At 44.5% G+C, this 26,445-nt stretch overlaps 1 protein-coding gene and 1 pseudogene across 4 annotated transcripts in view; one reads left to right on the top strand and one right to left on the bottom strand.

Annotated features, from left to right (window-relative positions):
• LOC137650100 (signal peptide peptidase-like 2B) overlaps window positions 1–26,445 on the bottom strand; it is a 407,178-nt gene that overhangs the window by 125,255 nt on the left and 255,478 nt on the right. The gene's annotated exons all lie outside the window — the stretch shown is intronic.
• Window positions 1–26,445, top strand: part of LOC137649860 (signal peptide peptidase-like 2B) — a 190,560-nt pseudogene that overhangs the window by 31,947 nt on the left and 132,168 nt on the right.

A 26,445-nucleotide genomic window follows, 5' to 3' on the forward strand; every position in this document is an offset into this window, starting at 1 on the left:
AGCGCATCTTATAGTTTTGCACGTAGCACTGGGTCTGTCATCATCGTGAACTGGAGAGTTCGAAACTCCTCCCTGTTAGCGTCATGGAATCCTGACTGATTACAATAGTCTCTTGACAGACCTTGCGATCTCCTTTTACATCCCAGGGGAAAAGGGGCGGTAGGGTGACTACAGGTTTCAATGATTTTTTAAAACATTGAAGCCCCTGAGCTGGAAAGAATCGAGATTTCTTGAAGTTATTTGCATCCTCGATGTTACGGGGCCGGATCATCTCCTGGTCTTGAGGGGCTTAAATGCAACACCTTTATGTCTCCGGTCGAGACCCACCCACGCTCCATGTCCAGCCTGCAGAGGAATGAAGCCGAAGCTTGTATGGTCTCTGTGATACATTCAGGGTGTCATGTCTCATTCATGCTGTCTCTCCCTCCTTTGCCTCGACATCCAATTTTGCCGAGTTCTGTGAAGGAAGTGGCCCTCAAGGTCGAAGTCCAGACCATGTTGGAGAAGGGCACTCTCCAAAAGGTCTTAGACGGGTCCCCAGGCTTTTACAGTCAACTCTCTCTTTTAAAGAAGCCATCTGGAGGCTGGAGACCGGTCAACAACCTCTCCTCCCTGAACAAGTTTGTGCAACAGATTCTGTTCAGGGTAGAGACGGAAGATATGATCAAATAGACAATAAGATTAGAGGACTTAACCTTGGAAAGGTATCGTTATTTCACCAACTTGCATAGGTATCGATGGATCGACATCGACCCCCCATACAAAAGAAATTCTTAAAAATTTCATTTTAGAGCCAATTCACAACCTTTTAATATAAAAAAAAAAAAATACAAGGAATACTCCAATCTTCGGAAAAAGTAAATAAAAGCCAAGTTTAAAATAAATTTGTTCCGACACAGAGACTTACCTTGAAACACTTTATAGGAGATTACTGGTAACTCCTCTCCGACGACCAGATTTTTACGTAGTTTCCCCCTACTTCCATGTTCTATACTGTCCTGAATAACGGGAAATAACATGACCTGGGGGCATTGCCCAGGCAGGTCGCCCGTCTTTGAGAAGCTCTCCCCAGTAAGTTTTCTGGTCTGTTCGTGAACACACGTGCTTCACGAAGCTCCTCATACTCCGTGCGATTCCCTTTGTGTTTGGTTCCACGTGCTTCCCACGTGATCGGGATCTCTTAGTGTGTGTTTAGTGCTTTCACTACGTGCTTTTGATTTCGCTCCCTTGTGCTTTCCTAGTGTTTTAGTGCTTTTCCTTTGTGGCTTGCTTGTGTCTACGGCCCTTTGTGTTGCGTTATGGAACACGTTCGCCGTTGTCCTGGGCCTAGGGCTGGTAGATCATGCGGGGCTTTTCTGTCTAAGCCCGAGGTTGACCCGCATACGTTGTGTACCTCGTGTAGGGGTAGAGCTTGTTCGCCGTCGGATAAGTGTTCCGAATGTGCCGATTGGCCCGAGGTCCAGTGGATAAAATTCCGTACCAAAAAGAAGAAGGCATCGAAGAAGTCCCCTAGGAAGACTAGCGTTTCTTCCCCTGCGACTTCAGCAGGAGAAGGGTCAGGTAGGGTACATCCGCCTTCCCCTACCCAAAGTAAGGGGCGAGGTAAGTCCAAGGAGAACATGCAGTTGGCTCCTCTTTCCCAAGAGAGGGAATTTGTGGGCGGTCCTTCGTTGGCCAAGGCAAGCCAGGCGGCCGTAAGTGAGTGTAGTGGGGGTCCGGGGGACGTGGCTCTCTCTCATAAGGGCCACGTCTCGTCGAGGGACCCCATGTGGTCTAATAGTGTCCCTTTTTCTTCGTCAGGTTCCTGGGTGGAAGTTCCAGGGTCATCAGCGACGAGTGGTGGCGTCGGCAGAGAGGAGTCCCCGCAAGAAGATCCATTGGCTTGGGACGTGCCGAGGACTCCGATGAGGTCCCCACTGGACATGGAGGAAGGCCTTGGCGGGGCATTCCCCGGTTTGGCGGGCCCGTCGGGATGGTTGCCGCCGAAGACTTCGCTACAGGAGAGTCTCCCCATTCCTTCTCCGTCAGGGGTACGGCGTAGCCCCAAGAAAACGCAGTCACGTGCTAGGTCACGATACGGAGGTCAGTCTTTCTCGTCAGGACGTGACTCTTCGGATTCGTCAAGCAGTGAACGGAGGAGACGACAGAGGAGGAAACGAGATCGGTCGGTGCGGAGGAACTCCCCTTTGCGGTCTCCCACAAGATCTCGGGACAGGGTGAGTCCCAGTTCCCCTCCTCCCAAAAGCAGGAGAACAACTCCCCCAGTAGGGACGTGGAAACGAGGTCGGTCTGTGCGGAGGAACTCCCCTTCGCGGTCTCCCACAGGATCTCGGGACAGGATGAGTCCCCGTTCCCCTACATCCAAAAGCAGGAGAACAACCCCCCCAGTAGGGACGCGGAAACGAGGTCGGTCTGTGCGGAGGAACTCCCCTTCGCGGTCTCCCACAGGATCTCGGGACAGGATGAGGCCCCGTTCCCCTACACCCAAAAGCAGGAGACCAGTCTCTCCGAAAGGGACGTGGGTGTTTGTCCCAGAGAACAATTTTAAAGTCTGTTCCAAACCTATTGGTTCGACACATGAGCGGGCAGGAGACAGTCCCCCTAGAAGGACTTCCGCGTGCCGCGTCAGGGAGTCACCAGATGAGCGAAGGGCTACATCTTGCAGGCCTAAGACCCGTCCTGGAGACGTTTATCCCGCCCAGCGCAGGGGGCCGTCGTCTAGGCCGGGCAGCCTCGACAGGTCTCCCCATCGAGACCCCAGAAGGGGAAGGACACCTCCGTCGATCTATCGCACGGAGGACACCGTTTCACCGAAAAAGGCCACGAAGAGGAGAGGTACAGCGGACGTCGAAGATAAAGGGAACCGTGGACCCCGCCATCACGGCAGAGACCGAGATCACGATTCGCCCCGTCGGTCGGAAGGAGGGGAGGGCGAGTCGGCGGTGACGGAGGACTCAGCGTACAGGAGAGTCCTTGCCTTAATTAGGGGTTATAACAACCTTATAGAACCCGCCACTCAAGAGGAAGAACCCTGGACTTCAGGCCTGAACAAGTTCATAGCGGTCCCCGCCCAGAAAAAGTCCTCTCTCTCTCTCCCCGAGGCCAGTAACGTGGGGATTGGAAAGACTCACATTGATAAGGTCATATCCCGCAATAGCGACTCCTGCAGGGCTCACAGCTCAGCAAAGCTCCTACAGGGTTTGAAGTCGCAGTCGAAATACTACTCTTTAGAAAATAGGCCGACCGGTGCGTGCAAGACCGAGGAAACCATAGACATCCTGTGCCAGGGCATCTCCGACGGGAGGGCATCGGCAGCATCTACCTTCTTCTCCCCTTCCGAGTCGGCAATGATGGAGGAGATGTCCAAGGACTTAGTTAATGTGGCCTCCTGGCTGGATTGGTGGGCCACCACCCTAGTAGGCACCCAGATTCCTACAGACTCCATGGAACCTGCAAAACGGGAGGCTCTGAATGAGTTGCTGGGGTCAGGTAGCCGCGCCCTTAAATTCCTGATCTTTCAGTCTTTGGCTCTCTCCGCAAATTGGATTCTCCGGAGAAGAGACGCCCTAGTCAAGAACCTTCCCATTAAGATTCCTGACAGGGAAGCTAAAGCCTTGAAGACCTGCTCCGTCTGGGGGGAGCAGCTTATTCCGACGAAGAAGGCGGAAGAGGTCGTGGAGAAGTTGGCCAAAAAGAGGGAGCTACCTACCCTGAAGCCACAGGCGGCACGCCGCCCCATCTTCAGGAGGCCAGTGACAGAAGCACCCATGGCCGCGCGTACCACACCAACTCAAGGAAGGAGGGAACCCTCGTCAGGACAGTGGTCTTCCTCTGTGATTCCCCCCCGAAGAGGTTCATCTTCTAACCCCCCAACGTATAGGTCTTCTTTCTACTCCTCCAGGAGGGGGAGAACAGGCCGTTCTTCCCGTAGGAGATAAGATGGGAGGCCCCCCTCCCCTGCCCAAGCCTCAGGTAGGGGGATGCCTCAGACTCACTTGGCAAGCATGGAAGCTCCACGGAGCAGATCCGTGGACAGTTACAGTACTAAAGGAGGGCTACAGGATCCCCTTCATGGAAGAGACACCCCCCCTAGTTCCAGCAACGCAGGCAGACTGGTTGGTGCCCAAGGACCTGGCGAAGAGGGCAGCGTTGGACGAAGAAGTCAAGACGTTGTTGCAGAAGGGAGCTTTAGAAACAGTGACATTCCCGGGTCCGGGGTTCTACAGCCGCCTGTTCCTAGTGGAAAAAGCGACAGGAGGGTGGAGACCTGTAATAGACCTGTCAGCCCTCAACAGGTTTCTCAGGAAGGTGACCTTCAAAATGGACACTCCAAGAACGGTCATGGCGTCCTTGAGAGAGGGCGACTTTATGATTTCTATAGACCTCAAGGACGCCTACTTCCAAGTGCCCATTCATCCGTCGAGCAGGAAGTTTCTCCGGGTCAAGTGGGGTACCCAGGTGTTACAATTCAAGGCCCTATGCTTCGGTCTTTCAACAGCCCCCCAGGTATTCACGAGGGTCTTTACGACGGTCTCCATATGGGCCCACGAACGGGGCATTCGATTCATCAGGTACCTGGACGACTGGTTACTCCTTTCATCCTCAAAGGAAGACTTGAAACAACAGGGCGAAGATCTTCTTCAATTGTGCAAGACCCTGGGCATCGTGGTCAACTTGGAGAAATCACAGCTAACCCCATCCAACAGGAGGACGTACCTTGGAATGGTCCTGGATTCGTTACAGGTCAAGGCATTCCCAACCACGGAAAGGCTGGACAACCTGGATCGAGTGCTCCGGCCCTTCCTTCTGGGTCGCCCCAGAAGAGCGCAGGATTGGCAAAGGTTGGTAGGGCACCTGGTGTCCCTAGAGAAGCTGGTACCTCACGGGAGACAGAACTTAAGGGTGGTTCAATGGAACCTGAAAGAACATTGGAACCAGAAAAGTTCCCCGGACATTGTGGTCCCTCTCCTTCAGGAGTCCAGGAAGGCTTGGAATGGTGGCAGGATCGGTCGAACACCCTAAGGGGGATGCCACTGTCCTCCCAACCTCCGGAGGTTCTTCTCTTCACGGACGCATCGAAGGACGGGTGGGGAGCCCATCTCCGGGAAAAGACAGCAAAGGGGGCGTGGTCAGAGGGGGAGAAATCCCTACACATAAATATCCTGGAAATGAGAGCGGTCCAAGAAGCCTGCAACCACTTCGAGGAGGACATGAGAGGGCATTCGGTGGCCCTAATGTCAGACAATGCAACGGTGGTGGCTTACGTGAAAAAGGAGGGGGGACTGAGATCAAAAGAGTTGTGCGAACTAGCCCTTCAAATCCTAAAATGGGCGGAACAGAAGGACGTCATCCTGACGGCAAGGTTCATTCCAGGGAAGAACAACGTCCTAGCAGACGGCCTCAGCAGAGTGGGGCAAGTGGTAGCAACAGAATGGTCCCTACACCCACAAGTGGCAAGCTACATTATACAGATGTGGGGATCTCCGGTAATGGATCTGTTTGCAACAAGGTTGAACGCGCAACTCCCCGTATTTTGTTCTCCCGTCCCAGATCCGAAGGCGGCAATGGAAGACGCCTTTCAGCACAAGTGGGACGGACTGGACGTGTACGCCTTTCCCCCCTTCTCCCTGATAAGGCAGGTCCTCAACAGAGTAAGAGCAGCAACCAACCTAAGGATGACTTTGGTAGCGCCTTGGTGGCCGGAGAGAGAATGGTTCGCGGACCTAAGGAACCTCACCGTCCTACCTCCTTGGCCTCTACCCGGCAGGTCAGACCTATTAAAACAACCTCACTTTCAGCGGTTTCACAGAAACCCGCAAGCCCTTCGTCTTCACGCCTGGAGATTATGCAGCGGCTCCTGAAGAAGCAAGGGTACTCCGGCAAGACAGCCAGGAGGATGTCGCTATACCTGAGGAAATCATCCACAGCCGTCTACCAGTCTAAGTGGGCGGTATTCGTGAAGTGGTGCAGGGACAAGAAGTTAGAGCCCTTGGAAGCGTCAGTGCCCGTGATAGCCGACTTCATGGTTTATCTCAGGGACAAGTTAGACATGTCAGTTCCAGCGATCAAGGGAGTTCGGGCGGCCCTGGGTCAAGTCTTTCTTCTCAAGGGCATAGATCTCGGCTCCTCCAGGCATATCTCCATGCTTATCAGAGCGTTCGAACAATCATGCCCCCCTTCCGCCCCTAGAATCCCGAGTTGGGACTTGGCGCGAGTCCTAGATATGTTACGGAAACCACCATTCGAGCCCTTAAAGGACATTGATGACAAGAATCTCACGCTCAAGGCGGTCTTCTTGCTAGCATTAGCCTCGGCTAAGAGGGTGGGCGAGCTACACGGACTGTCATTCGAGGTGGAACACACTAGGGGATGGAAGGAAGTAACCTTTAAGTTTGTCACATCCTTCGTCGCCAAGACTCAGAACCCCTCGGTGTGGGATCCGAGGTTTGAGAGTTTTTCGATTCCGGCAATCCCGAATAAAGGAAACCCGGAGGACCTAAAATTATGCCCGGTCAGGACTATTAGGAAATACCTTAAGAGAACGGCAAACCTCCGCCCGTCTATCAAGAATCTCTTCGTCTCATGGGGAAAAATAAAGAAAAACATATCCAAAAATACGGTTTCGTTCTGGCTCAGGAAAGTGATCACGCAAGCCTACTTAAAACAAGGTCTTCCTACACCGGGGAAACCCAGAGCTCACGATGTTCGGGGCATTAGCACCTCTCTAACGTTCGAAAAGAACATGTCAGTAGCGCAGGTTCTTCGAGCGGGAACTTGGTCCAACCAGTCGACCTTCACCACACATTATCTCAAGGACTGTACGAGAAAGTCTCTGGACGGGTTTTCTATCGGGCCGGTCATCTCAGCCCTGCATTCGGTTTGACGGCTCAAGCCCCAGGCTCAATCGCGAAACATAAAGTATCTAGACACAAGGAGCCGAGTTCTATTTTCCCCCCTTTTCTATCTTTCTCGTACCGTCAGTCGTCATCAAGAAATATCGCTCATTACACAAGACGAAAATTCGCCATATCAAGCACAACGAAGATATTGCAGAAGGGTAAGTGTTATATCACACTTAATGAGTCTTTTACGTAGTTTTCCCTACTGTCCATCGGGGTCAGGGCTAAAGGGCACTCCCCCCTCCTAAGGTGTAAGTCTCCTATAAAGTGTTTCAAGGTAAGTCTCTGTGTCGGAACAAATCACAAATTTTAAGTAAATTGTATTTTTCCTAACAATACTTACCGAAGAAACACTTTAGGTTTAGGGCCCCCCCAACCGTCCCCGCAGTGCCCCGCTGACCTCGTGGTTTTGTTCATTACATAAAACTTACTGGGGAGAGCTTCTCAAAGACGGGCGACCTGTCTGGGCAATGCCCCCAGGTCATGTTATTTCCCGTTATTCAGGACAGTATAGAACATGGAAGTAGGGGGAAACTACGTAAAAATCTGGTCGTCGGAGAGGAGTTACCAGTAATCTCCTATAAAGTGTTTCTTCGGTAAGTATTGTTAGGAAAAATACAAATTACTTAAAATTTGTGATATTTATTACAAATAAATTGAAAAAATAAGTATACAAAAAACTTTACAAAAATATTCACCTTAATCTAAGTATGTAAATAGACTAAGACTATTTTAACCACTTATTCTAGGATACTTGAGCACTATTAGTAGAGATCCAGGTGGGGATAGGAACCACTATGGAACATTTCCTGAAATGAGGAAAAAAGTATATGTTTTTTGGCAAAAAAAAAATCTATCCTGTTTTCAAAAGTTTTTAGAGTAGGTAAATGACATAGTTAGTGGGTAGGTAAATGACATAGTTAGTGGCTGGATTTTTTTTACAGAATATTGTATTATTATCGTCCAAGGAAAATGTGTAAAAAATTATGCACTTAAATTACACATGTGTGAGTCTGCATCACATGCCAATATCAGTGAGTGAATGAGTGTGTGTGTGTGTGTTCGTTTCTGGACCTTCTTCGGCTGCTAACGTAAGTCCTGAGAGAGCTCCCTCCATGTTACGATCTATTCAGATCACCACACGTAAAGATCTAGCACAAAGTCATAGAGTCCCTACATTTTCACACCTGGAAGGTATCCAGCATCTTCTCGTGAGGAGAAATCTTCAGCTGCAGTATACAAGGCTAAGTGAGCAGTCTTCTGTTGTTGGTATTTTGGAAGGGGTATTTCTCCTCTTGATACCACTATCCTCTCAGTCTCAGCAGTGAAAGGCTATCCCTCAGCTTTAAGCCTCACCTTTAGACTGGTGGGAGTTAATATTTCCTCTTCGTTGGAGTTGTCTCTTTTCTTATGGAGTTCTGATCTTACCTGTCCTCAGTCGGAAGTTAGACCACATCCATGGAATGTTTTCTGTGTTTTACAATTGCTAAAAGGAGCTCCTTATGAACTATTATGCTACGCATTAGATCTTCACCTGACAATAAAAATGGTCTTCTTCTCGCTTTGGTCTTGGCCAAGAGAGTAAGTGAACTTCATGATCTTTCCTACAATGTCTCCCATTCAAGAGGATAGGGAGAGGTAATGCTCAGCTTCATCCCTGAGTTTATCGTCAAGACTCAAAATCTGGGAGTAGCGAATCCTAGATTTGGGCTCTTCTGGATTGAAAGCCTCCTTAATGTAACCGATGACCTGGATCAACTGCTATTGTGCCCAGTGAGGGTTTTGAGATGTTACCTCATGAGAACTTCAGGAGCTTGTCCCAGACTGAGCAGACTTCTTCAGCACGGACGGGGAAGATAAGTGAGGCATCACTAAGAACCCAATTTCAGCATGGATTTGTAAGGTCATAGACCAGGCTTTGAATCCTGATTCTTCTCCTCAATTCTCCACAAATGCAGAAACCTAGAGCTCACGAAGTTAGGGGTAGAAGTACATCCCTAGTATTCAAGAAAAACTACTCTGTACCGCATGTCCATCAAACGGGTGTGTGGAAGCGTCAAAAGACCTTCACCACCCACCATCTGCAAGACATAACCCACAGGAACATAGAGACGTTCTTCATTGAACCTATGGTGGCTGCACAACAAGTTGTTTAAACATCTAATTAGTCTTATGGCTAGTCTTCCAGTTTCTCAAAGTATATTCCCTGATAAAGAGCTCAAAGTTTGTATCGTTAAGAAAAATACTAATTATTCTTAAATTTGTCATTTTCAATGGACCATGGTCTTCTACTGTCTTGGGTTAGAGTTCTTTTACTTGAGGGTACACTCGGGTGCACTATTCTATCTTATTTATCTTCCTCTTGTTTTATTCAAGTTTTTATGGTTTATATGGGAAATATATATTTTGATGTTGTTACTGTTCATAAAATATTTTATTTTTTCATTGTTTCCTTTCTTCACTGGGCTATTTTCCCTATTAGAGCCCCAGGGCTTAAAGCATCCTGCTTTTCTAGCTAATGTTGTAGTTTAACAAGTAATAATAATAATAATAATAATAATAATAATAATAATAATAATAATAATAATAATAATAATAATACATACCAGTACATATACCAAGGCACTTCCCCCAATTTTGGGGGGTAGCCGACATCAAACATATGAAACAAAAAAGGGGATGTGTCCTCTCTACGTTCCTCCCAGCCAGACAACGGACTCAACCGAGTTCGGCTGGAACTGCTAGGGTGGCACAGCCCACCCTCCCACATTATCCACCACAGATGAAGCTTCATAATGCTGAATCCCCTACTGCTGCTACCTCCTCGGTCATCCAAGGCACCGGAGGAAGCAGCAGGGCCTACTGGAACTGCGTCACAATCGTTCGCCATTCATTCCTATTTCTAGCACACACTCTTGCCCCTCTCACATATCCTCCTATCACCCAGAGCTTCCTTCATTCCATCCATCCACCCAAACCTTGGCCTTCCTCTTGTACTTCTCCCATCAACTCTTGCATTCATCACATTCTTTAGCAGACAGCCATTTTCCATTCTCTCAACATGGCCAAACCACCTCAACACATTCATATCCACTCCAGCTGCTAACTCATTTCTTACACCCGTTCTCACCCTCACTACTTCATTCCTAACCCTATCTACTCGAGATACACCAGCCATAGTCCTTAGACACTTCATCTCAAACACATTCAATTTCTGTCTCTCTGTCACTTTCATTCCCCACAACTCCGATCCATACATCACAGTTGGTACAATCACTTTCTCATACAGAACTCTCTTTACATTCATGCCCAACCCTCTATTCTTTACTACTCCCTTAACTGCCCCCAACACTTTGCATCCTTCATTCACTCTCTGACGTACATCTGCTTCCACTCCACCATTTGCTGCAACAACAGACCCTAAGTACTTAAACTGATCCACCTCTTCAAGTAACTCTCCATTCAACCTCGCACTACCTCCCCTTCTCGTACGTCTCATAACCTTACTCTTACCCACATTAACTCTCAACTTCCTTCTCTCACACACCCTTCCAAATTCTGTCACCAATCGGCCAAGCTTCTCTTCCGCGTCTGCAACCAGTACAGTATCATCTGCAAACAACAACTGATTTACTTCCCATTCATGGTCATTCTCGTCTACCAGTTTCAATCCTTGTCCAAGCACTCAAGCATTCACCTCTCTCACCACTCCATCAACATACAAGTTAAGCAACCACGGTGACATCACACATCCCTGTCTCAGTCCCACTCTCACTGGAAACCAATTGCTCACTTCATTTACTATCCTAACACATGCTTTACTACTTTTGTAGAAACTTTTCACTTCTTGCAACAGCCTTCCACCAACTCCACATAACCTCATCACATTCCACATTGCTTCCCTATCAACTTTATCATACGCTTTCTCCACATCCATAAACGCAACATACATATCCTTACCTTTGGCTAAATATTTCTCACATATATGCCTAACTGTAAAAATCTGATTCATACAACCCCTACCTCTTCTAAAACCACCCTGTACTTCTAAGATTGCATTCTCTGTTTTATCCTTAATCCTATTAATCAGTACTCTACCATACACTTTTCTAACTACACTCAACAAACTAATACCCCTTGAATTACAACACTCATGCACATCTCCCTTACCCTTGTCTAGTGGTACAATACACGCACGAACCCAATCTAATGGTACCATTGACAATTGTTTACAAGAAAATTGTTTACAAGAATACTCTCTTTCATTTACTTAAGATTAAAATAGTATTAATACCATTGTAGTGTTACAGGATAGTAACCTGTATTGCACTAGACTTAATAGAAATTATTTGTTTTTCATGTATTCAGTATGGAGGGGATAATTGAATTTAATTTTGTAATTTGATTACTTTATCAACTGTAGTGAAAGGAATATTTTAATAATGATGGCAGTTACATATAAGAAGTATGGTTTCAAATTTTTAAATGTCAGAACACAACATTAACCTGTCACTCAAGGAAAAATGTCTAGCTCCTGCAATCATACTTAGCTTTCATTTTTGTAATGTTAACTCCTGAAAGAAAGATTGCAAGTTCTTTAAACTAAAAAGGAAGTTGTGTAGGATTATTCTGCTAGATAATACACAAGATTGGTAATTGAATATCTCTACGTTTTTTCTCCAGGAGTATTTCCAGATATCTGATGCCCTTGATTGGAACATCTGTAATGACACTGAACCTCCCCCTCACCTCGACTTAGAGAACCGACTTATTTTTGTTTCATCTGAAAACAACTGCTCTGCAATGGAACGTGCTAGTATAGTGCAGGTAATGTATTATATTTGCCTAGACTTTCTCTGGTTAAACAGTACTTGTTCCTACACCTATGCAAGCCTTTCGTCCAACATAACAGGTAATGTTTTCAGCCGAGCTGGAAGGAATTGTGTGCAGAGGCGAGTAGCTCCACTCACTTTCCTGACAAAGACGCTTGTTTTCGGCCGCAACGAGTACCATATAGAAATACTATTGTGTCCTATTGAAGGCTGTTAATATTCTTCAGGTACTATTAATTTTAAATGCAAGGAAAAAGTTGGTTAATGTTAGATTTATGGCTAAACCTGGTACCTATCCACATTTCTCTATGCATTTTGTAGGGGTCATGATTGTTCACAATTATCCCTTTGGGCAGAGTGTAGATCTTGGCCCCTCACTTAGTGTCAAGCAATTGCTTTTAGGAGGAAAGGGAAGGCCAAGGACTTACTGTTGTTATCCTTAGCATCGCCCAAGGTCATGCCAAAGAGATTTTTTACTTCTATTCTCTCCTCATTGATTTTGCATGCTGCTGATGCTTCTGACTATATGCCTTTAATTGGTCCATGGTGAGTATGCGTCAAAAGCCTGGAGACCTTGGATCTACATCGGCAGCGAGTTTTCAGGGATTGTTGCCGTGGGCTCCCCCAGTGATTGAGGCAGACCAGCATGTGCTGGAAGCTCTCCCGTAGCATTGCAAACTGCCACTGATGAGTGTAACCTAAGGAGGGCTTGGCAGGTCTTAGGCCTTACAGATATACTCTCATGCCTTCTTTGAGGGAGCTGGTAACCAAAACAAGTTTACTCCCAATAAACCCAGAGGAGACATAAGCCTTGCAGATATGCTCATGTCTTCTTTGAGGGAGCAAAGACTACATTTCCAGAAATGTCCCAAATGCCAGTGACACCTGTGCCATCAAGGCCATGACCAATGAGGTGCAAAAATGTTCCCGACCTTTTACAAGTAATGTCAGCATTGATAAAACCAGTGTCTGAAGGGCAGAATGTATCCCTTATTAACGTGTCGGCGAAACCCAGTGCTTATATGGTGCAAAAAGGTTTCTCTTTTGCTCATTGCACCTTTGCTTTTCACCTGTACCTGTTACTCCTTAGCCAGTAGCTTCTGTTATATCTGTGCCTGTAATCTTGCCTGGGAAGAAAGATGGTAAGAATGTAGTATGCACCGCCTCTTTTTCTAGCTCTTCCTCTTGCTTCTAATGCTTATTTTCATGAGAAGTCAAAGTTCATGAAGACCAATTGTAGGAAGTCCTGTTGGGCTTTTGGAAATCTCATCTCTTTTTGGAGAGGTGGATGGCTCCTGGCTGGTTCCTTAGGCAGGGACCAAGGCCCAGGTGATCATCAGGGCTATCCCAGTAGACAGGCAGATCAGAGATGCACTGCCCTATGGGAGCCTGTACACTTTTTGTTGGCAGTGTGTTGGATGTGCTTTGATGACCTCTTTCAGCTTTTGTACTTGGTTGGGGTATCTCAAATAATAGTAATTCTGTACACCGAATTGAGAAGTTGCAACTGCTTTCAGGTGTATTGAAAGAAGGGTGGGGTGTTCACCTGGTTGATCTGATTACATCAGATGTGTGGTCATCAGAAGAAAAGTGTGTCTACATCAATGTGTAGGAGAAGCAAGCAGCATTTCTAGAACTGAAACCATTTCAAGAATAGTTTAGAAGACCCTTGTTAGTGTTGATGAGTGACAAAACCTCCATAGTAACTTACTTCAACAAGCAAGTAGGAACTGTTTTGCTCCCCCTTTGCAAGTTAATGAAGTAGATGTACATAAGGGTGGTGAACCATGCCATAGAAGTGTGGGCAGCATACATTTTGTGTAAGAGAAATTTACAAGCAGATATGCTCATTCACCAGGGAAACGTTGTAGAATCAGAGTGGTCCCTACATCCTTGCTTAGCAGAAAGTCTTCTTACCTTTTGGGCTCACTGGAAATCAAACTGTTCTTTCATTCCAGACCCATGGGTAGTATTCGCGGACAGTTCTAACACACACGGGATATCTGGATGCCCACACCTTGCTCCTGTTCAGCCTGAATTGTCAAGTAACATGATGACCCTGGTGGCCTCCACTCAAGATGGCCACAAGTTTAGTGATATCTTGATCTGATCTCTCAGCACTTTAAGTCATGATCTCGAGGGAAATATCCCCATGGAATAGTTTTTTCTGTCAACCGCACCTTCAGAGATATGCCAATCTCTGAAGTTGCTTACACTTCATGGTTAGATATTTTATCATCTTCTCTAAGCAAAAGGCTTTTCATGAGGGGCTGCACAGGAGATGTCTTGGTACTTACAATGATTCTCTGTTGCTGTCTACCAGGTAATGTGGGCTATTTTCTGTGATGGTTGTTGTAGAAGGGGTACTTCTCCAGTTAGAGCTTCTTTATTGCAGATTGCAGAATTTTCCCTCTACTGTATCATCGCTTAGAGAAGCATTTTCAGTAGTAGCTGTGAAAGGCTACTGTTCAGCCTTGAGAATGGTCTTTCAACTGAAGGACATAGCCTTCTTGTTGTGGGAGTTGTCTATGCTCATGAGGAGTTTTGAGCAGTCTTTCGCACCCTGGGACCTCTGGCCTCTGGAGTGAAATGTGTCGTATATTCTTGAGTCTCTTACGCTTGGCTGTATGAGCCTTTCAGACTTAGAACTGGTTCTTAACACTGTCTTTTTGTAAACTTTTGCATTTGCAAAGTGAGTATGCGAGTTGCACTGATATTGAAGGTTGGAAGATCTCCTTTAGTTTTGTGCTCAAACTTCTGGTGAAAACCCAAAACCTATCAGCACACAACCCTAGTTTTTAAATATTAAACTTAGCCGGTGAATATATAATAGCTGATGTCTCCGACGGCTCGACAGATTCCAAAAACTCGCGAGCGATTGCCATGAAGGTTGCGGGTGTGCCCACCAGCGCCGACTATCGGCCAGATACCGCATATACTTGTAAACAGCTCCAGTTCTTCTCTGTCGGTTTCATCGACAAGTCGATTCCACTCGCTTTATGACCTCGAGTTTTCTACCGAATTGGTGAAGTACTTGGTTTTGGTTTTATTGCTTTCGCCGTGTTGGATTATTCAATACTATCTTCAAAAGAAATACTTTTGAAAGGAGAGTAAAAGTGTTTTGCCCTTGCTTTTTTATCTCTGGTTTTTCCATAGAGTAAAGATGGCCGACCCTTCCCTCAGTGTACGGAAGTGTGTTTTAGGCTTTTAGTAATTATTTTATCACGTTATAAATTATTGTTGATAATTATAGATTTTCCTCTATATATTTTATATCTCACCCGCCTTTATTAGGCCTCTTCGATTAGCTTTCCATTTATACTAAACATCAAGATAAATTTTATGTTTTGTTTATATGCGGCCTTTACCTATTCCTCCCCTAGTCCGAGATGTAGGCGGTCCTAACTTGGAAACCGAAGTTAAACAACGTTGAGCCCATTCAACTTTTATTTTCGTTAAGTTTAAATCATTTGCTCTGTAAGAGTTATGAAATGAATATTTTTTTAGAAAATATTTTAAGAAAGATATTCTTTGAATAGTCTTCGTGCTGTTTTTTTCAAAGATGAACTAACGTTTGGTTTATTTATGCTACGCAGTTTGCGCTCTATCGTTACGATAGAGAAAGAGAGAATCACGGTTTCACTTTGCAGAAAGAGTAAATCGATTTTTACGTTTTGTTCATTCTTCTTTCAAACTGAAGTGTTTTAAATACTAATTTAAAGGAACTTGTTAATTTTCAATTTCTTAGTCCTTTCAGTTTTTTCCTTTGGTCAAATAACCTGTTTATTGACGAAGGGTGAGTGGGCAATTCTCTTGTGTGTGACAAGAGAGAGAGAGAGAAAGAGAGAACGATCCGATCTTTATTCTCGTCCCAAGTAAGGAGTTTGCGAGCGAGTAACGTTGTTCTCGATTCAGTTTTTTGCTCTCGTCCCAAGTCTCTGTACGGGGAGAAAGGATAAAACGTTTTTTAGTTTTTATTCTCGTCCCAAGGCACTGTACGGTGAGAGATTGAAAACGTAGTCTTTAGTGAACTAGAGTTTAGTCTCCTCCCCAGTCACTGATCCTTTTTAACTTTATATATTTCCGTTTTATTCGATATATATGTATATGTTTTTTTGATTTTTGCATGTGTGTTTCATTTTGTACTAATGCGCTTACATTATACGACTCATTTCGCAATTATAACCTTTTGATGTAAGGGAGAATTGCGTGCTTCAGGTAGATATCAGTTTTATTCATGCCTAATGTGAAATTATTGAAAAATACGATATCAGTGAAGTGGTGAAGTGAGTGCTAGAAAACATGTGCTGTGTTGCGGAGGGTTCGTTTGTTCGTGCTTGTCACTTGCCTAGTCCGAGACCTCTTTCAGGCTCCCATGCACCAGGGAGAAGGAATGTCGTAGGACCTAAGGGAGTGAGGAGTGTAAACCAACGAACAGACGTTCCCTCAAAGGTATCAGACGTTGCTCGGCAAGCACGTCCTTGCCATAAGACAGGAGAGACGAAGTTTCTCCTCGTCATCCGAAGACTTTTCGCAAAAGAAACCTTGGCGCAAGGTTTCTAGACCCTTTAAGCGAAAGTCAGTCCCTTCAGGACAGGTCCAGCGTCCTGGCTGTAGCCATGGGGACAGCTCTGACCCTTTGCAGTCGTCGGAAGACGGTTCGCCTATTAAACGCAAGCGTAACACGGGGTCCGAGGGTCGCGGTAAAGGCAATGTTTTGCCAACACAGACGTTACCGTCGTCTCGGCCCGTTCCGACTCCCGTTGATCCTAAATGGGTTGTCCTGCAGGACATGCAGACTAAGCTTGCCTCCCTTATGGAGAAGTATGACGTTGAGCAGGTTCACGATGAACCTTCGCTTTCGAGTCGCCGTTACGCTAAACGAGACTCTGGCCGTCAGCCGCCCAAACGAGCATTTACTCGTCCTTTTGACGTTATGAAACGTGATGTCGGTAGTTTGTCACGTCAGTCACGTGACTTGGATCCTCTCTCGCTGCAGTCCCGTGTTGACTTTCAGCCGCTGCCGCAGCCTCGTGTTGACGTTCAGCCGCTGCCGCAGTCTCGTGTTGACGTTCAGGACGTTCGCCAACCAGCTCAGTTGCCTTGTTTTGACGTTGAGCGTCAAGCAACGCAGTCAAGGGTTGTTTTGACTGCTCAGTCTAGGCAGTCAAGGCAGTCTCGACTTGACGTCGAGCGTCCATCAACTCCTGTTGTTGTTGCTGGTCAGTCTTTTCAGCAACGACATGACGTCGCTTCCTTGACTGCTACTGCTGCTCCTTTGCGTGTGGTCTTTGCCTGTCAAGCATTGCCACCGCGGCAGGTCTCTCCTTTTCATGAGACTCGGCAATTGTCGGACGAGGTTCCTTCAGATGAGGAAGTTGCTGATCCCCCTCCTACTGATATTCCTTTGGGGACTTTGTCAGACGGAGAGGAGCCTAAAGTTGCTCAGTCCTCTATAGACTTTAAAAAAATCATGCTGATTTTTAAGGATCTTTGTCCGGACCATTTTGTAACTGCTGCTCCTCGTTCGCCTTCGTCAGAGTTTACACTAGGCCTAGCTACTTCGAAGCCGTTGTTTTCTAAGCTAGTGCTCTCTCGCTCTTCTAAGAGAGCTTTACGTTTGCTAGGCGACTGGTTGATTACCAGGAGGAGTTTGGGGGAGACAGCTTTTGCTTTCCCTCCTTTTAAACTGGCTTATAGAGCGAGCGTCTGGTATGACACGGGAGAAGTTCTCGGCTTGGGAGTTCCTGCCTCTGCCCAGGGAGACTTCTCAAGCCTCATAGACTCTCCCCGTCGCCTGGACATGAGACGCTCCAAGATTTTATGGTCGGCTTCAGAGCTAGACCATCTCCTATTAGGAGTTTTTCGAGCGTTTGAAGTTTTGCTGTACAATTATGTCATGCATGAACAAGGCTATCAGGGATGGCTCCAATGATCTGACAGCCACGTTCTCTGCAGGAACAAGGCTATCAGGGATAGCTCCAATGATCTGGCAGCCACGTTCACTGCAGGAGTACTTAAGATGTAAGTGCGCTCAATGTGTTCATTGTCAAGACAAACTTCACGATGAAGACTACCAAATCTGTCTTGGCAGCATTAAGGGAAGGCGACTGGATGGTCTCTCTCGACCTTCAGGATGCATACTTCCACATCCCGATTCATCCAAACTTTCAACAACATCTGAGGTTTGTGGACGGGAAAGTAATGTACCAATGTCGAGCACTGTACTTCGACCTCATTCCTGCTCCTCTTGTTTTTACAAGGCCCTTGCAAAATGTAGCAAGCTTTCTACATTTTTTGAGGATTCAGAGCCTCCCTTTATTTTGACGACTGGCTAATCAGGGCGTCGTCATTAAATCGCTGTCTGGAGAGCCTCTAATGGACATTAGACCTAACCAAGGAGCTAGGTCTCATAGTGAACGTAGAGAAGTTGTAACTTACAGTACCCCATCCCAGACTATTCTTTATTTGGGAATGGAGATCAGTGTCTGATTTTTCGGGCCTTTTCGTCTCCCGCAAGAATGGAACAAGCTCTGTTAAAAGTCCTTCACTTGCAAGAGAAAAACAGTTACTCTGTAAGAGTTTGAACTAGCCTCGTGGGAACTCTTTCATCGCTGGAGTAGTTTATCTCTCTGGGGAGACTCAACCTATGCCCTCTCCAATTTCACCTAAACCATTGGAACAAGGAGAAGGGCTTAGAGAGTATCTCTTTCCCAATCTCCAACTCAGTCTAGACATGTCTGACTTGGTGGGACAGCAACATCAGACTTCGAGAAGGTCTTTCTCTTGCGATCAAGAACCCAAACCGTGTGTTGTTTTCAGATGCATCGGATTTGGGTTAGGGAGCTCCACTGGACAGTCTGGAATGCTCGGGTCTTTGATCCACGGATCAGAAGGAACTCCATTTAAGGCAAGTAACATCTCTCCTTTGGCGAGATTTGTGCAAGGAAAATGAATGTCTTGGCGGACGGCCTCAGCAGAAGAGGACAAGTCATCTCCATGGAGTGGACGTTGCATAAGACTGTGTGCGAGAAGCTATGGATGACATGGGGTCAACCCACCATAGATCTTTTTGCGACTTCTCTGACAAAGAGGCTCTCGACTTACTGCTTTCCAGTTCCAGATCCAGAGGCAGCCCACATAGACGCTTTCCTGCTGGACTGGTCTCACCTGGACGTTTATGCCTTTCCACCTTTCAAGATCCTAAACAAGGTGCTGCAGAAGTTCACCTCTCACGAAGGGACCAGGTTGACATTGGTTGCTCCACTCTGGCCCGCGAGAGAGTGGTTCACAGAGGTACTTCAATGGCTGGTAGACGTTCCAAGGAGTCTACCTTTAAGGATGGATCTCTTACGGCAGCCCCACGTAAGGAGTCTTCATCAAAGCCTCCCCGCTCTTCGTCTGACTGCCTTCAGACTATCGAAAGACTCTCAAGAGCTCGAGGATTTTCGAAGGAGGCAGCCAGAGCGATTGCGAGAGCTAGGAGAGCTTCTACCATCAATGTATACCAGTCGAAGTGGGAAGTCTTTAGAGACTGGTGCAAGTCATCATCCATTTCCTCTTCCAGTACCTCTGTAGCCCAAATTGCAGACTTTCTCCTACATCTGAGAAATGTTCGCTCCCTCTCGGCTCCCACTATTAAGGGCTACAGGAGCATGTTGGCTTCTGTGTTCAGACATAGAGGCTTAGATCTGTCCAATAATAAAGATCTCCAAGATCTCCTTAAGTCCTTCGAGACCTCTAAGGAGCGTCGTATGGCAACTCCTGGATGGAACTTAGACGTGGTCCTAAGGTTCCTAATGTCCGACAGGTTTGAGCCATTACATTCAGCCTCCCTGAAGGATCTCACCCTCAAGACGCTTTTCTTAGTGTGCTTGGCTTCGGCTAAAAGGGTCAGTGAGATCCATGCCTTCAGTAAAAACATCGGCTTTTCTACAGATAAAGCCACATGTTCACTTCAGCTTGGTTTTCTTGGCCAAAAATGAACTGCCTTCTCGTCCTTGGCCTAAGTCGTTTGATATACCTTGCCTGTCAGAGATCGTAGGCAACGAACTTGAAAGAGTACTGTGTCCAGTTAGAGCTCTTAAGTTTGATTTAGCTCGTACCAAATCCTTACGAGGTGGATCTGAGGCCTTGTGGTGCTCAGTTAAGAAGCCCTCATTGCCTATGTCTAAAAATGCTTTATCGTATTTTATTAGATTTTTAATCCGAGTGGCTCTTTCTCACTTGAGTGAAAAAGATCGTTGCTTGCTTAAGGTCAAGACGCACGAAGTAAGAGCTATAGCAACTTCCGTGGCCTTTAAGCAAAACAGATCTCTACGAAGTATTATGGACGCGACCTTTTGGAGGAGCAAGTCGGTGTTCGCTTCATTTTACTTAAAAGACGTCCAGACTCTTTATGAGGACTGCTACACACTGGGTCCATTCGTTGCAGCGAGTGCAGTAGTGGGTGAGGGTTCTACCACTACATTCCCTTAATTCCAATATCCTTTTAATCTTCTATTGAAATGTTTTTAATCTTGTTTTGGGTTGTACGGAAGGCTAAGAAGCCTTTCGCATCCTTTTTGATTTGGCGGGTGGTCAAATATCATTTCTTGAGAGCGCCCAGATTAAGGGTTTTGATGAGGTCCTGTTGTATGGGTTGTCGCCCTGGATATAACAGCTCCTGGGAGTCTTTCAGCATCCTGAGAGGATGGCTGGGCTTCGTGAGGAAAGCGGACTAACAAGGCAGAGTAATCGTCAGAGTCAGCTTCCTTACCAGGTACCTATATTTATTTGGGTTTTGTTATGATATAACTGTCAAAAACTCTAAGCATATACGCCTTTATTGTATTAATACTGGTCTCTACCCACCACCATGGGTGTGAATCAGCTATTATATATTCACCGGCTAAGTTTAATATTTAAAAATGATATTTTGATTATAAAATAAATTTTTGAATATACTTACCTGGTGAATATATAAATTAAAGGCCCTCCCTTCCTCCCCGATAGAGACCTAGGGGACTGAGAAGAACTGGAGCTGTTTACAAGTATATGCGGTATCTGGCCGATAGTCGGCACTGGTGGGCACACCCGCAACCTTCATGGCGATCGCTCGCGAGTTTTTGGAATCTATCGAGTCGTCGGAGACGTCAGCTATTATATATTCACCGGGTAAGTATATTCAAAAATTTATTTTATAGTCAAAATATCATATTTGTGTAACCTGAGGGCACTGTAGTGCTATCTGAAACAAACTAGTGAAAAAGACTCATCCTTAATATTGGCAGAACCAAGAAAGAAGTGTTGGAAAACATGATCTATGGCTTCTTGAGATGATTGAAAGAGCATACACCTCGACTGTTGAAGGGCTTTAGGTAACAGCTTGGATAAAAGCTCACAAATTCTGGTATTGGTTCCACATTTGCCTTTTGAAAGAATTTAGCAGTCACCCAGGTGATGGAAGGTAGTGGTTTTGAAATGCCAAACAACTTTTCCTGCCTTCTATACTCAAATCCTATCGTGCCTTTGTTCTTTGCCCTGTAGTGGTTGCTCAGTTAATTGTGTAGCCAGCTCAACTTCCACCTGGAACAGAAAGCATCCTGTGTATGGTAATGTTTTTGTTGTAAATCTGGATGAAAGGTAGAATGACTGCTCTTTTGCTTTTCATTCCTTCCCCTCACTTTGGTATGAAGCAGTTGTACCATTTCATGTTGGATCTGACATTGATAGTGGTAAGCTTTATTTCTGAGTATCATTGTTTTTAGACTAGATCTGTAAGAAGCTGTTCTCCCCCATCCCACTTCAACAAGAGGGAAGGTGATGGAATGAATGCTAAAGACATTGGTCATTATATGCCAGGTATTAATTTTCAGACTGCATATTCCCTTTAAGTAGAAAGATACTGTACCTTTATAACCAAGTACTGGCTAGGCCCTATCACCCTACTCATGCCTATGATAGACTGATAGGAGTCTGCTTGAGTCATCTCCCTTGGTGCCATACAGGACCAAGGAGACTGATATATTCCAGGGAAGAAAACAAAACAACCAGTTTGGTTCTAGGGGGACCTTCTCTCACTAATAAGTGTGTCCTAATTTTAATAGTAATTTGTATTTTTCGTAGCTATACAAACATGAGTCTTTTAGATTTAAACTGTTCATCTCTACATCTTAAGTACCCCTGCCCTTAGTCAAAGGTCAAAAATGAAGATTCTTTGATAGGAAAGTGAATGGGGCTACTTTCCCATGCTCATCGCCTGTTATTAACTACCTCTTTAGAAAATTAAACAGTTATACTGAAGACATTCACTATTTCAAGTGACAGATTTTATTGGCAGAACGATACAAATGTTGAAATTTGGTGTTTATTAACCCAGAAATACAAACAAAGGAGTGATGGCCACCCCCACAAAAAGAAAAAAAATGGGAGGAACCCTGCTGCCTCCACTAGCAGGAACCTGGCCATCCAGGTTGCTGTTGAAGGTGGGGCATGTGTAATTATGGTGCGCTTTCATTTGTTTCTGTGATCCTAGTTTTAGGTAAAATATACCCCACATTTATTTTGGGTTCTTATACTATGTACCATGGCATTACAGACACCCCATGTATGTATTCTTTGGTGTACCCAACTTCAATTATGTGTTCTTAGGTAAGGTACTGGGGTACAACCACCCTTACTTAGGGGTTTTGGTATTAAATTACCTTTATCATTTTCCTTTCCAGTCATTGAAATATATGTTCCACATTCACTATAATATTTAGAAATAATTTAACATTTGTTTTAGTGTACTTTCTAGTGGCATGTCAGCCCTGCTTCTATCCTGCATGTATAATCTGTGTTACACTTGTGATAAGTGAACAAATGAACAAATATTGTATTACATGGCACGAGTAATTAGATAATAATAAATGATGAGAGGTGGTGAATTAGACAATTTTACACCGTGTTATTGTCTAAGTTAATTTTCACAACAAAAATTAGCATAAATTTTCTTCAAAGCGAGTGAAATAGAACTTTAAACTTTGAAAATACCGAACAGAAGAAATAAAAGTTTCTTGCTGACTTTCAAATGATTTGATCAGTTTAATACATTGGAATTAACTTGTCAATAATAGCCACACCCGGGGAGAGCAGACACGGAGGGACAGTTATATGATTAAGATTATTACAACTAAAAGAAATTATTGGACGTCTTGTGGCATATCGACACCCACCATGGTTGAGGTAGGCTTACCATGGCAGATGGGCCTATTGAGGGTTGCCCACTCACTCCTCGGACTCAAACGTAACTGGTTTTTGACTGCCCTACAATGGGTATTCTTATTTCCCATACATTGTGGGGGGGGGTCTGAGGGCTTGTCTCGCCAAAGGGTAGCAGTGGCAGGTGATTCAACCGCACCAGACTGGTTCTCACTCTGCCTCCCCTCTTCCCGGTGTACCTGTTGGCATGGAAACAGATTCAGTACACGTGTGCTTGGGTCAACACATACCAAACAATGAGGAAAGCAGCTCGAACTGCTTCCAACACTACCCATGGATCAGGAAGATGAGGTCATAGGTCGGCAACATCTGCCCTACTTCCTGTGCATTTACTTTATTTGTTTTCGTTATTTGTTCTATATGTGACAATTGAAATATTAAATCATTTACAGGTAGTCGTTCATTTACAATCTATGTGACTTCTGACCATTTGCTTTTATAACCACTTTTTTTAACTGTGGTGATGTAACAAGTCTGGTGGAAATAGTACACTAACAAGGTGAATATTTCCTTAGAAATAGTTTTCGTTGATAAATTTTTATCTAATTTTTCTTGGTGAGTTAGTGTTTTCTTTTATTGATAATATACCATATCCATTTTAGATAAAAGATACAGAAAGAAAAGTTTTAATATCTGTCAAATTCATGTCATATGTCTAGTGACGTCATATTTCTAGAAGAGAATGAGTGGGCAAATTGAGTGATTTCCTTTCCGTGGACTCATCAGAATCATCATCTCCTACGCCTATTAATGCAAAGGGCCTCTGTTAGATTTTGCCAATCATCTCTATCTTGAGCTTTTAATTGAATACTCCATTCATCACTACCTACTTTGAGCTTGATAGTCTTCAGCCATGTAGGCCTGGGTCTTCCAACTCTTCTAGTGCCTTGTGGAGCACAACTGAATGTTTGGTGAACTAATCTCTCTTGGGGAGTGCAAAGAGCATGCACAAACTATCTCCATGTACCCCTCATCATAATCTCATTAACATATGGCACTCGAGTAATCTTTCCTATAGTTTCATTTCTAATCTGGTCCTGCCTTTTAACTCCCAATATCCTTCTTAGGGCTTTGTTCTCAAATCTACTAAATCCATTGGAGATTGTTTCATTGTCATACCATGACTCATGTCTATAGAGTAACACCGATCTCACTAAACTGATATATAGTCTGATTTATATATGTAATTTCAGGTGATTTGATTTCCAAATTCTACTTAACCTAGCCATTATCTGATTTGCTTTTTTCAATCTTAACTAAATACTTAAATTATTTTAACTCATTAATCCTTTTTCCTTCCAGTGATATTTCATTGTCCATTGCATACTCCATTCTCATCATCTCTCTCCTGTTTATCTTCAGCCCAACCTCATGTGATATTTCATGCATTCTGGTAACCAAGCATTGCAAATTCTGTGGTATTTTGCTAACAAGGACGGCATCATCAGCATACTCAAGTTCCACTAAATTACTATCACCAATCCAGTCCAATCCTTCTCAACCATCTCTTACTGTTCTACGCATTACAAAATCCATGAGAAGGATAAACAACATAGGTGGCAATTCATTCCCTTGGAGTACTCTGCTGTTCACTGGAAATTCATTTGATAAGACTCCATTCACATTAACTTTGCACTTGCTATGCTCATGAACAGAATTAATCAAATTTACATATTTATGAGCAATTCCATAATAATGCAGGACTCTCCACAAAATTGGCCGGTGCACACTATCAAAGGTTTTTTTCATAGTCCACAAATGCCATCAAAAGGGGATTTTTATATTCTACGCATTGCTGTACAACATGTCTCAAAATGAAAATTTTGTCAGTGCAACTTCTACCTTTTCCAAATCCTGCTTGTTCATCTCTCAGCTTTTCATCAATCTTCCTCTCCAATCTCTTTAGAATAAGCATACTATATATTTTCATAACTGATGTATCCCAGGGCTTTCCATCTCTTTAGTTTTTGAGGATAGCTTCGACTTCAAACACACTTGATTAATTTATGGGCACATCAAGGTCATCAGCTTCAGGTATATCAGTGAAATTATTCCCTTCATATCTCCTATTCATAACCTTACTAAAGTGTTCCATCCAATTTTGTCTTTCTTCATCTTCTGTTGCTATAACAGAGCCAGCTTTCTTTTTGATAAGTATATGCTTTTTCTTCTTTGCCCTAGTTGAGATTTCATTAATAATTCTAAGAGTAATTCTTACATCATAGCCAGTTCCTGAATTCATAGCTTTGTCAGCTTCATCTGCTTTACGGTCTAAAAATTCTCTTCAGTCATTCTTCGCTTTTCTTTTGACCTCACTATCAATACTGGAATACTTAGCATGCCCAACCCCGTAATTTTCATCACTTCCTCGAAAACTGTCAAAAATCAATTTGTGTCTTTGTCTCCTTTTCATAGTATCCAAAGTATCATTTGATATCCATGGCTTTCTCCTTGTAACTGCGTGTCCCAAAACTTCACTACCAACTGACTGATATATGTTCTTACTATCACTCCATTCTTCGTTAATTGTCTGTTCTTCGTTTCTTAAAGTTTCTAAGACAGCAAATAGATGCCTACATTCAATTGAAAATGGTTCTCTGTGCTCTTCTTCTAAAAGCTTAGTTGTATCAAACCTAGGTATTCTCTATATCTTTGTGTTGAGTGCTTTCAGTTTTAGTTTCAGTGTGTCAATGAGGAGCTGGTGATCACTACCAATGTCTGCACTTTTATAACTTCTCACATTTCTCAGTCTTCCTTCTCTCTTTATTAATGGCAATGTGATCTATGTGATTTTTTTTAATTGCCACATGGTGAAGTCCATGTATACTTGTGAATGTTCTTGTGTTGAAAAAAGAGCACCTCCATTGACAAGATTTTGTTGAACAGAAACTTATGAAATGTGCTCCATTTTTATTTGTAACTCTGCCAAGACCCTCGACATCCATTACATTCTCTATCCCTGGATTATTTCTTCCAACTTTAGCATTGAAGTTGCCAATCACAATTTTCATATCTCTCTGGAATCTCATCTATTACACTCTGATTTTTCCTCCACTACAACACAATCCTGGAGGTTCATTCTTCCCTCTCTGAGCTTCATAGGGATTACATTGTTGCGACATTAAGCCAATTTGTACTATGTCTTCTGTTTAATAAGGGCATCTTTGATTGTAAGTGAAGACACCAAGACGCCATTGTACACCATTAAAAGGATGTGGTCTTGCTCCTGCATGCCTGACTCTATCAATGTTCCTTCTGGAATTCATTTGTTCTTTCTCTTCTGCTTCACGTCTAACTGCCATTCTACTTGCATTGGTGTTTCTTCTTAAATTCTTCTGCTCTTCACCTTTGGCTTCACGTCTTGCTGCCATTCTGCTTGCAGTAGTGTCCCTTCTTGAATTCATCTGCTCTTTGTCTTCTGCTTCACGTCTAGCTGCCATTCTGCTTGCATTAGTGTTCCTTCTTAAATT

This window comes from Palaemon carinicauda, chromosome 11 (assembly GCF_036898095.1).
Source record: "Palaemon carinicauda isolate YSFRI2023 chromosome 11, ASM3689809v2, whole genome shotgun sequence".
Classification (NCBI taxonomy): domain Eukaryota; kingdom Metazoa; phylum Arthropoda; class Malacostraca; order Decapoda; family Palaemonidae; genus Palaemon; species Palaemon carinicauda.